This window comes from Brachyistius frenatus, unplaced genomic scaffold, assembly GCF_029030835.1.
Source record: "Brachyistius frenatus isolate BFR_SWC_R1_liver_20210118 unplaced genomic scaffold, ASM2903083v1 Contig_185, whole genome shotgun sequence".
NCBI classification, from domain to species: Eukaryota; Metazoa; Chordata; class Actinopteri; family Embiotocidae; genus Brachyistius; species Brachyistius frenatus.
The window spans coordinates 377,398-390,930 of NW_027210784.1; positions in this window are offsets into that span (position 1 = coordinate 377,398).

A 13,533-nucleotide genomic window follows, 5' to 3' on the forward strand; every position below is an offset into this window, starting at 1 on the left:
TACACCCATCATATAGTAATGTTTCACAACCATAATATAGTGTAACAAGCACAGTCACAATCACATAACAGCATGTGATTGTGGTCTCAATTAGACCTACAGTTTGTGTGAGTCAGCCACTGCAGTAGTCTGTGACAGAGGTGGTTAACTAGCTCCACTAGGTAGCTGTCTGGCTGTAATGATTGCTCCTGAGCAACTTCATCAAAGGGTGCATCCGCTACTTAATACATAATTCATCTCAGAAATACATTCCTACCCTGACACTAGGGGATCCACGTGATACTATTACAGTACACTGCATTTTAGGATTGTTATCCAATATCACCTGTGTTCTCAGTGGCTGCCCTTTGATACACAAGCTTTCATTAACACACACACACACACACACACACACACACACACACACACACACACACACACACACACACACACACACACACACACACACACACACACACACACACACACACACACACACACACACGAAAAACCATAAATAGATTACAATTAGGGTAAATGTACCTGTTAAACTCACTATCTTTGAGGACATGTCACTGAAAGAGAAAAATAACATACTATCGTACTTGGTGTCTTAACCAATTAATTTGTTTGTTACAACATAGCTCCTATAATTTGAGGTCAATCAGACAATTGCATACTCATATTAATGGCCAATTAGAAATTGTAATTTTTATTTTAGGTAATTATAACTACTTATTGCAAACTTGAGATGTATAGAACAATGTGTGCTATAATTTTGAACTTAGATGTGGTAAATGGTTACAGGTAAATCAAAAGACTTTCAGAACAGGCACTACAATACATTGTTCGCATACTGGGCAAGTAAGATTGTGTTGCTACATCAATAAATACATCACAGGTATTATTGGCTTGTACGTTGAAATCCATAATATCATAAATGTCCAGTTTTGTGATTGTTAAAAGTAGTAGATCGCTGTCATTTTTAAAGACTGGTTTGATATGGTTTGTAACTTGATTTTAAAGGTTTGGAATTTTTTACTTACTGTAGAAACAGCTTTAAACTAGTTACTACTACATGATGCATTTACTTTGAAGGACACTCCACATTGAATGAAATAATCTATTTCAATAGCTTTACTTAGTGGTTTGGAATTTTTTTATTGACATTTTACCTTCAAATTAAAATCAATTAAATTATTTCTAAATACATTTTCTTAAATCCATCCATCTATCCATCCATCCATTATCTATATCCGCTTTATCCTTGCAGGGTCCTGAGCAACAGCCTATCCCACCTGACTTTGGGTAAAGGTGGGGTACACCCTAGATATGAGACTTTACACTATAGAGAGGAAACAAACACCTCAACATTCTCACATAAGTGACCGTGGGGAGGAACAAAAGAAAGAAACCTTGGACAGAACCAGACTCAGAGGTGGACGGCCATCTGCCTTAACCACTTCGGTTGAGGCAGATTCCTCTTGATGTGGTAGAATCTGAACAAATTGGACTGAAGCAGTTAGTTTAAGTCAGAAGTCTTTAAGAATTCAAAATGATTTCCCAACTTCTATCCCAATAAAACACACAATCCAGCTGTAGAGAGAAGTGTTTCTAGGTTTAGCTGCTGACCGATATATCATGGTGTTGTATATGAGACAGAAACCTCCCTGTTTCACAAATATCAGCATAAACTGCCATGCTGTGGCATTTTAACATTAGGGTCTTGTTGTGCCAGAGATATGGGCAGTGAATTAATCTGAACGAATTGCGTATCATTATATATTCGTGTGAATGTAATTTTGAAAAAAGTGTATTTGTGTTGTGTTCACACTCTTGCAGATGAGTAAAGTTAATAATGTGTTGATGTACTGTTGACTTTACAGCAGTTGTATATATTCAGTGTCATCATCTTAAGGATATGAACGGTCTGTTTTAAGCAGAATATATGCAGGTGTTTATTTTCAATGATGTAAAAATACTTCATATGTATAAAAATACAGTATGTATAATGCTGTAAACGCACCAAAATTCAAATACATACAGAAGACCACTAGTATACTGATATTATGGGGCAGGTGGGAACACTGGCTAACACCTCACTTAAGGAACTGAGGGAAAACTTGTTGGCTTGGACAAACAATTTTCTCCTCAGATTTGGCCGTTGAAGAGTTGAGAATGATGAATCATTTTGCAAGGACCTCTCTTTGAATAATTAACATCATCATCAACGTCAAAGTGCGACATGCAGGACTTTTTAACCATGGCTGGAGAAAAGTGAGGTGTCTGCCGAATGAGCAAACACGCTGCAGAGTTGAGGGGAAACTACAGGAGTTACAACTGCATTATGGTAAAGAGACTGGAAATGTAAATCAGAAGTAGCACATGTAAAAGACCAGCCAGGAAAACCAATGCACACTTCAGGCCTTAAACCTCCCCAACACTTCCTCTGAGAGCTGAGAGTGTGTGTCTGTGTGATCATGAGGATGGTGTGATGGTCACAGCCTCAGTAGAGACAGATGGTAAGCGCTCCCTAATTTATTTAGCAGCCAAGGACAGAAAGTCAGATGGAGAAAGAAGCAGTGGAAGCTCGACATTACTGATATTATTCAAGACACATCCTCCAAAACCAGTGCAGCTTCCAAAAGAAATTGAAACTGAAGTTGATATTAAATCCTAGTGAGATTAGAGAAAAGTAATTCATGTTGCACAGATGGTTCTCCTGGATACACAACTTTCTTCAGTGAAGCTAATTCTTGCGCAACTGTTAAATTTCAGAGGAAAAATTTGACAAATTCTTGTTTTGACAGGAGTAGAAGATTGTGTAGGAAACCCACTGTAATTTGTGTTGTGTTTTCTAACTTTGCTCTCAAGAAATTCTACATTTCATCTGACCAAGGTCCAGATTTCCTCTGGTTTAATCTCCATTCATTATGGCTCAAGCAGTTCTCTCCTTCTTCTTGGTCTCTCTCCGTCGTGGTGTCTTTGCAGCAGTTCCATCGTGAACTTTTGATTCATACAGTCTCCTCAGTTGAGATGTGTCTGCTGTGAGACTGGTAACTCTAATGAGGTTTTCCTCTGCCAACCACCCCGACCTCCTTCCCTTCACAAACCTCACCCCCTTCATTCTTCGTCACATGACCTTTTTGACCTTGTCTTGGTGCATAACACATGACATGCTGCTGCAGCAGTGGGACCTCTTGGTCTTCTGTTCTTGGCTTGTCTTCATGAGTTTCACAGTTTCATGACTGTACCTGAAGAAATGTTCAAAGTTATATATTCTACAGGCTTTTACTGTCATTATCAACTGTTACTGTTGTCATCACTGTTGTCATTATTTTTTAGATTGTATTACTCTTACATATAAGTTAATAATATTCCCATCCTCTCATATCACATGGACTTTAAAGAGCCTCGTAATTGCAGTGGCACATAATTTTTTTCAACTTCATTCAAACACCAGTCAAATACAACCTAGACAATACATACAGTTAACATTAACTTCTGCTTCTCTGCCATGAGCATATGGCAACCCACTTTGATGTCATCCATTGGTTTGTGAAGCCTCCAGTTTGGCATTTCAGTCATCGCCATCTTGTTTTTGTGGTGCCAAAAGTGACCATATTTGGACAAGCTAGGGAGGAGGTATCAAATATTGAATTAATTGTCAAATTATTTTCAGAAGGATCACCAGAACACTGACACAGATGCATTGAGGTGTTGTAAAAAAAACAGGAAGTTATTTTTTTTAGTGGGGCTCACTTATCAACACAATCAACGGTTGCAGCAACATTGGTGGTGGCACACAGCTGATTGAAGCAGTTATATAGGCTCCTATAAAACCTTTTGCCCCACTACAATTTGTATCAAAAATGGTTCACATATTTTCAGTGTAACTAAAACTTTCAGGGGATATCAGTATCTCAGATGTCCATCAGAACTCCAGACGGTTATTCATTGGATGTACTGACAATTAGTGTAAAATCTGGCGACACTGAAAACATTCAACTGAGGTCATCTCAACTGTATGCATAAATGCTTTATCACCTTAGCGGCCTTAGAGTGCTTTAACACTGTTTCTCATTCACCCATTCACAAACGAATGAGGCTGAGGTGCCATGAAAGATGCTTGCCTGCAGAAATTCATGCACACACCAATGGTACAATTAGATTAATGGTAGCATTGGGAGGAACTTGGAGTTCTTGCCCAAAGATACTTAGGCATGTGGGCAGGAGGAGCTGGGGATTGAGCCACCCACCTTCCGATTGGTGGCAACCTGCTCTAGCATTTGAGTCACAACCTCCCACAGCCACCTCCCATAAGACATTTTACACATTTGATCCAAAGTGCTTTACTGCACACAGAGGAAAACAGAAACAAAGAGAGAAAAAAAGACACAATAAAAGGAAAGGAATTTGTCTTATTGTTTGTTACAATCATCACCTTAAAGACACACAATCCACAGAGACCGCACCGACTTCAGAAGAAATACCTGAGCTAGTTGGCAACACTTAAAGGCTAGTGATTCAAATTTGTGTTTAAAGTTGACTTTTGAAAATATATTGATCAATTTCATCACCAAACTGAAGCCTTCTGAGAGCTAAACATGTTGTTGAGCTATTAACCTCTGTGACTGAGTCAAATGAAGAAAATATTTATTTATGATGAATAAAGAAAAGTCATTATTTCAGATGAGCAGGTATCAGTTGGATGTGTCCCTAAATGCAGTTTTTCTGTTGACTTTGACAAACTGCAGCTTTCATTCGTCACCAGTGTCAATGATGGGAATACCATTATAACAAGTGGAACATCAACACGCTGGCAAAAATAATATTTTTAATTAATTTCTCTTCAGGGTGTAAGTTAGCTCGTGGCAATACACAGCCAGTGAACATTGTTGCTAGGAGAGATGTACCTCCAATCTCTTCTATTGGCCGGAAAGGCAGTAGGACAGTGATAGCCATCCAGATGCAATTATTATGGCGCCTTTAACTGCGGTTGAAGTGGACTGAAAAGTACCTATTGGAAAGGTCAACAATCAAATTGTTGGTGGTTGTTAGCTAAAGGAGAAGAGAACAAAAAGGCATGTGTACACACACTATATGTGCATCTTTGTTTGTCTGCAAATACTGTATGTAGAGAGGATGTGGATATCACTATGGCACTGGTTGAAAAATATTAGGCCCACTGTCCAGATATTGAGTCTTGCTTCTAACTTGTGCTAGACTTAAAACATTTTTTGCACATTTCACAAGAGCACATGGCGTCAATGTTGCCAATCCTTTCCAGGCTCCAAATGGAGACAGTCCAGCATTATAAACACTAAAGAATCTGGCGAGACAGCAGACTGTCCAACAAACAAACATTTTTAATTTAAATTTAATTCTTAGAGTGAAGCTTGTTCCTTCTTCAAAAACAGAACATCATTAAAGAATCAATCCTAATATCTAAAACTGGATTATGGGTGCTCACACTGCTGCAATACCCTGAGACTACTGGACGCTGTCAACCACAGTACCATTAAATCTACTGCAGACAGCCTCACTACTACTACTACTACTACTACTACTCACTACATTAAGATCTTTTCAAAGGTCATCACTGGCCATACAGATGAGACAAAATATTATGACCGGTCAGAGATGAAGGGAACAATGTTGAGCATCTCATATTAATGACATGTCAAGGTCTGGGATACCTTAGACGAGAGGTAAACTGACAGGTCTCTAAGTCAATAGCTTCAGTACTCGTTGTGTTCGTTGTTAGGTTGGTGAGAAGGTAAGGTTTGAGGGGGTAATATCAGGATTAAAGCCAATCAGAGGAAGAGAAGGGGAAGGTCAATGTAGAATACAAGTGAAAAAAAAATTGCTGAAGTTGGAGACCTGTTGCTCTTAATCATGTAACAACTTATAACAGTATAAAAATAAAAGTATTCTACGCTTCTGTATCAAATACAAACTCTCACCTATTGTCCAGTTTGGCTTGGATGCTACCATTTTTTGGAAACGGCGGGAGAAACATATATATCCATTCATTTACGCCAAGACAGAGGGCATGTGCAAAAAGAATAATCATTTACAGTTTGTCTTTTGATCAGTTTATGAAGCCTATTGAAAGTTAATTTGGTTTGGGCCTGTTTATTCCTATTGAGGTGTTTATAAGGAGCACTTTTACTCTGTTTTACCATTTTACTGTTTAGGCTTTTGAAATGTTTTTAATCGGAATAATATGAATGTGTTTGATGTGCTGAACGTGGGAAAAACAGGCAGCTGGAAAGCTCTGCATGATTTTGGCAAGGGCCAAATCATTATGGCCGGACAAGGTTGGAAACAGCAAGGCTCATTGTGCTCCCGGTGATCAGCGGAGAGCTGACAGGTAACTAGCTCCAACCTCCAACTTACATACAGGACTTGAGGGATCTGCCGTTAACATCTTGGCTGCAGGAAACAACTTGTAAACAATTGAAAACATTTGAACTTTGTAACATTTTAAGGCAAAAAATATGAACATTTGTGCCTAAAATATTTAATGTCAGTGTAATCTGTTAATCTATTTGGCTCTTGTGATATTTCCTCTCTGAGGACTATATCCAACATAAAGGTATAAAAATGATAACTAGTAAATATAACCTCATATCTAAAAATAACTGAGTTTGACTTGCTTCCTGTTGATCGCCAGGAGTACACCCCCGCTGCAATACCCATCAAAGTTTGGAAACTTTTAAATCTTCTAAATCTTTCCAAAGGGCAAACAGGCGATCCCACGGATCCCTGTAGGGCTTGAGGGAGGAAGAAATAATTATTTATTTTAGTCTCTCTCTGCCTCTTGCTTCTGTCTGAGTATCTGACAAGGTCAGATCAGTGATTCCTCATCCAGACAGGGAGAGTCTGAACTCAGCCCAAAGCACCACCCCAGCTGTGATACTGTCAGAGACATATACATAACACCAATGTTAAACATTATCAGTGGCTTCTATGGTATCACTACCATGCCAACATTATACAATGCACAACAGAGTGAAAAACAAATGTATGCAGTTATAAAAATCATGATCTAATTGGACATTTTATTATATTACTAATAAAAGTTTATAATCTATAGTGAAATTATTTTGTGTGCAGCTCTATTTACAGAGGAACAATATCACAATTCTGGCACCAGTGCATTCCTAAAACGGCCAACTCACTTTTGAATTTTTGATGACCAATTAACCAGACAATCCTGATGCCACGAAGCTGCACTCCAAAGTGGGAAAATTAAATATTTTGTTGATTTTTGAAGTGAAGAAAAAACAGACATTAAAAATGAGACAATTTAAAATGTTATTGCAGTTTACAGAGAAATAAAAAATAAAAGCAATTGCTGCAAGATGCTCTTTTAATCTAGTGCTGATTCTTGTGTTTTCCCCAAACATACCTGTGGTGCAGCCTGGGATCACACCAAAGCGTGTAATACACCCACCAGTCCACTGGAGTACAGCGTGTCAGTGTGACAGTTGGCCTCACCTCAGCATGAAGAGCAGACAGAAGTCATGTGACTCATGTCATGTGACAGAAAAAAGTACAAAAGTGCTGAAGTCTATGTAGGTATGTAAGGTGGGACTGGTTGTACTGGTTTGGGTCAATGTTGTGGTGAAATGGAATTCTAACCATTTTTTTTTTCTCAACCTAACCACATGCTTTTTCAAGCCTGGGTGAAGCAAAACCATGACACAGACACCGTTTTTTGAGTAGACTGGCAGGCTTTGGCTTGATGCTGGGCTGATTAGTGTTTGAGAGCTGTGTGAGCAGTTTGGACTTCACTGCTCCATAGAACTTGGTTCCAGAACTACTCTGGTTTAATCAGATGGGTCTTTGCGCAGATGTTTTGTGATTAGGATGCAGGCAAGGTTTCCTTTCCAATGACTTCATGTCGACCCTGCTTGTCCATCAACGCTGCATAGTAGAAAAGTGCTCCACCACTTGTGTTAGCTGAACCATCCTTTACAGTATTTAAGGACTCAAATTTGCCTTTCTGCAGATCTATTTAAGATTTATCTTAAAGTTGTCTGGCTTTTCCAGATATGGTCTTGACTTTGAAAGGCCCCCCCTTACTTGACATTTCAAATTACAAGCATTTTTATGTCTTTTTAAAGCCTATTCCTGCTTAATAGGCTTTGGTTAGCTTCATTTTTCAGCTCCTCAAGTCAGTTATTTAGAAGAAGCCAAGGACCTTTTGACACATTCCATGAGTACAGTGTGTCTATGTGGCTTCTAGATGTCATCCATGTTCTCACAAAAGTGTTCTCGTGACTGAACATGAAGCATACTTCCAATGTCGTAACCATAAGGTCACCAGTTCCATTTGAAGGCAGCATTTATACCTGCTAAACATCAGAAAGTTCTCATTTGACATCAGCTCAAAGCATACAGAGAAGCCGTTATCTAAAGCTTCTAGTATCTACAGATAACTGTTTCTCTGTATATTTCTGTTGTGTTTGTTAGGTGTGCTTTGCTCCTCAGTAGATCTGCAGTTTCGTGTATAGTATGCCGTAATGCTGCTATCTTGGCCAGGTCTCTCCTACAAAAGAGATTAATATCTTTGCTCCAGCTGCCTTGTTAAATAAAGGTTAAAATCGAGTAAATAAATACACCCACATCACCACAACCTTTATCTCAGCTCTCATTTTCTTGCCAAGAAATTCCCCACTGAACCTGTAGGAACACACCGAGAGACCTGTATAACACTGCAAAATCTCCATTCATGTACTTGCAGTTTGAAAACTGAATTGGATAAAAGATTGATTGAATTAATTAAACTGTTTTCAAAGCCTTAATTAAAACAGCATGTATATTGCTTGCTCAGTTCTGACATGATATATTGATCTGGAAAACTTCCCTTGCGAATCTATTTTGCTGAGGCAGCATGATGATAATGATAATGACAACAAGCAGCTTCATCATGTAATGATCGTAATGAAGGAACATGTCACCCAGTGCAACAATGTGGTTCACTGACGGGATTGAACAACAACTCTGGTGTAAAACACCGAAGACTGAAATATATCTGATTTTGGTGACATAGAAAACACTTTTAGTTTTTGTGTGTAAAAACAATTCATTGCTGTTTTGGTCTTTTTATGGGACTGACAATTAAACTTAAAATGAAACTTTTCCTATATATGTAAAGTCAAAGGGCCAATCTCTAACAGATCTTGATATCAAATTAAATGAAAACTGGACTAGATACAGTGAGGATAGATGTGGCATTTAATTTACTGTCACTTTGTTTTGTATTGAGAAGGAATTCCTGTACATCCACCACCCCTCATGGCCTTCTTATCTGCTGATTGTAGAAAAGCACGTGCCCTGGCTGAGCTTCTGTTCGAACCGGTGTAATCCTCCGTCACTGTGATGGTAATTGTCCTTCAGTGGAGCATGATGGTCAAGCAGCGCTCTGAGCTTACATAGGACTCTCTTCTTTGTTCCTCTCCTCTGTTCTTGTTTCTCTCTCTCACAGCCTTCCACCTGTTCTTGACCCCGCGCTGTCGGCCTCCAGTTTGTTGACCTTTGACCCCGGCCAATCACAAACAGTCAAGAACCTCTTGACCACCTCTTGACCTGTGGGGAGTGAGACGAGTGGTTTGTTTTGGTCTGTGCGTGTGTGTGTGTGTGTGTGTGTGTGTGTGTGTGTGTGTGGGGTGGGGGGGGGGGGGGGGGGGGGGGTCTGTGCTGCAGTCTGACCCTTCCTGACCTTTGGATAGTGGCTGCATTCGTAACCAGCCTCCTTAATGAGTCTTACAGTGTTTCGGTCTGAGTGAGCACGAGAAGAGATCCCCATGCAACATAAATCTTGTTAGTTTGTTCTTCACTACAAACCACATTTCACCATTTTAAAACAGAAATCTTGGAAACATTGACACTGAAATGGACACGGACGTAGCTGAGACAACTGTGTACCACCAAAATAAGCACCACTGATGTGCAGAGTTCCAGCTGCAATCAAGAAATATTCAGGTTTAAGATTCCTGTTATAGTTACAACAGACGTCTTTTAATACATTCCCTTTTTTACCGAAGGCATCAAAAGACACCTGGCCACACTGAGCAGCAAAATAAACTGCATCAAGAGGGCACGTATTGTCTTTTAATATACTCTGATCTTTGTTTTCAGTTCTGAATAATCCTTCAGCTGATTCTGGGTTTTTCAGTGGTTTTAACTGGCTGCGGTGACGACTCCAGATTGATATTTTTAGGGATCTCAGTGTCGGTCTTGATATTCACCTCTTTAGTCTGGAGGATGACAATATTTTTTCAGAGTGAGGTCTCGTCCATGTGTACATAGGTATCTTTGGAAATGTATTTTTTCATATATGTTTTGGCCTTTCAGCCACACAAAAAAATGCACTCTTGGTCATTTAAAATGGACCTTTATGAAAACATTTTCAGGGTGAAGATTTTTAGAAACACCGTCTACAGTGTTGAACAGCAGAAAGGCAAAAATGATTTTTATCTGCACCGTTATCCATGAGGTGACATTTTGTGTTGAGTGCTTGTTCTAACCTTGCAAACATGACTTTTTATATGTTTTCACATACAGCACATGTACAACTCTTCTACTATATTGAGAAACAGAGGTGTCACAGAGATCCACTCGCACTTCTAGCTGGTGGAACAGGTTTAAGAATGAAGTATTTGTTGCCGATGAATAGCGAAGAAGGTTCTGTCGTTCCAGGACAATGTGTTGGTTTGCCTGTTTTGTTGAAGTGCTTATGTGGACTGGATTTTTAAAATAAATTTAAACAAAGGAAGAACAACCCTATTTTTGAAAAAATACTTATGTACGTGTGGAATAGGCCACGTATACACAGATGATCCCCTGGTTTTTAATCCTGTTCCTGGCATGCCACTAAAAATAAATTGGCTATGTGGTTTGGCAAAAAATTTGGCTCAAAATAACACTGGTATAAATACGTCTTATAAGTGGGGAAGTATGCATCTGCTGAATGCATGTTTGTTTGTGTATATTTGAGCGTCAGTTAACAAGCTAAATAACTGCAGACAGATTTAATTAAACATCAGAGTGATGCTGTCACATCCCACTCAGCTACTCTTTAATGCTGAGGGTCTCATTTCTTCTCCATTAAATGTCTGGTGATGTAACCTCTGCACATTATGTGCAAAAGCCTCATGTATAATTCTGACCTGAAGATGTTCATTTCACATTTTTATACTGCAAGTGCTCTGTGAAAAATTAAACTTGCTCCTTTAAACTCCTATAATCCACAAACACTGAGCTGCAGACAGTAGTAACATGACTCAGATGCAGCAGACTGAATGAAATGCATCTTTAATGAAACGTTGCCTGATATGACCGAGCTGCTGCAGAATCACTCCTGCCCCCTGGTGGCTGTCCATGACGCATGCATGCACGCATGCACGCACGCACTCACACACACACACACACACACACACACACACACACACACACACACACACACACACACACACACACACACACACACACACACACACACACACACACACACACACACAGCTGTGTTGACTCTGAGCTCTGTGAATGCTGCTGTCTAAAGTGGATCCTTGTTCCTCAGCAACCTGAGGCCCATTTGAGGGGCCCGATGAGCCGAACACAGCTCCAACAACAAGCAGCGTTAACACAACGCTCACCGGTGACCTCCATGTTGACTCGACTGGCCCACGAAGGAGTCGAGTGTTTTTAGATGAGTTCATGTTATTCAGTGCTTTGCTCTGAGTGACATTCACTTCCTGAGCGGCCCCTGAGCAGGCCACCTCCAAACTCCAAGTCAGACAGCCTGAGCACTGTCGCCCTGACAGATGTAAATATCATTCTGCAGGACACTTGTCAAAACACTTAATTAAATTAATTGATCATGCTTTTTGCTTTAGAATGACTTAAACATGTGCAAAGTAGTACATTGAGGTACACAACTATTATACAGGCTAAAAACTCACTTCTAAAACAAAATGTTTTTTTTATTTTTCAGCTTGTAAAAACTGCAGGGCTGGAAAATAATATTAGCAAGTAACTTTGAAATGTACTAGTATACTTTACAGTACAGTATTTCCTGCAGTAGCTGCTAATGCATGGCTGGAATGATCACTTTTATTTTATTTTATTTTATTCATTTTGTTCACATTTATTTCAGGAAGAACTCACCTGCTCTTGTTGTTTTTGTGTGTGCCGAAAACATTTTAATAGGCCTATATCCCCTCCGTGCATAAAAACCAGCAGATCTTTGCACTGAGGGAAGTAAGTTTCAAAATGATCTTACAGGCTGAGTACAATATATCATGTTTTCATTATTAAACTGACTGTTTCCTTCTTTTTTAATTTTTAGATCAGTTCCATATTTGCAGTCATGCCACAACTGCAATTATTGCATCTAACCAGCCACAGTGAAAATTTAATGATGTACACACATGAAAAAAAAAAGATTAAACCAAAGCCTTTCAATATTCAGAAAAGAAAGCTGACTTCAACATGTTAAACATAAATTAAATCTATGCTCCAAATTTCAAATTGTTCATTTATGGCAGTTTTGTCAGCATTTAATACAAATCGGTTTTCATTTCTGCGTGAACACATTATGTGACCTGAAGCTGCTCCTCTAATTGGCTGCTTCAGATGTTCAGCCTCACGTGATTGGACAATCACACCTACCATTGACTCTGCATCCCACGGAGATCGTTAGTTGACTGCTGCTGCAGGAAAGGCAATTCCAAATGGGTCCAGTTTCAAGGAAACACAGCTGAAAATATAATGGTTTTAACTTTGCAAAACAAACTGCATAATAAAAACCCACTATTTGCCGGTACTTTATGGCTTTAATATTGAATTGAGCTAAGCAGTGGTGCTTCAGCACCACCTGCTGGTCATACTGTAATACTATTAGGTGCCATTTTCAGCTTCCTGAGCCACCAAAAAATGTGTTGCATCGGTGGTGCTGGTTAATAAGGCTACTGCAAGCTCACAATAACGCCTCAGTATATTTATATAAATAATGAAGTTACCTGCTGTGCTGTGTGCAGAAATTGCACATTTTGTCTTATCTGAGGACTTGCCCTGTGTTCCAAATCGCATACTATTTCTTTAAACTTTTAGTACGTACTGCAGCTACCCTTAAAGAGGATGTACTCTTGCACGTAGTATGTATACAATTGGAACATACTACTTCATCATAAAAATGCACCTTGAACTTTTACCCTCTTGATTTGAAGTAAGAGAAAGGATGTGATTTGGACAAGCGGTAACTGTTAAATACAGTCTATGGCTGCAACCAACAGTGATGTTATGTTATAAAACCTCGAGTTTGGATATTGGCCATCGCTATCTTGCTAGTTTGGACCTGTTTGGAGACAGAAGTGACCATATTAGGACAAGCTGGAGGGGAGGGAGAGGGGGGGAGGTAGGTCTGACTCGATCTGATTGGAAACCTGAAGATACTACATCCCATCCACTGATAGCCGTAACCTAACTGCACCACAGTCCTGTCAATCAAACAGTCACACCCCGAGAAACACAACTTTTTGA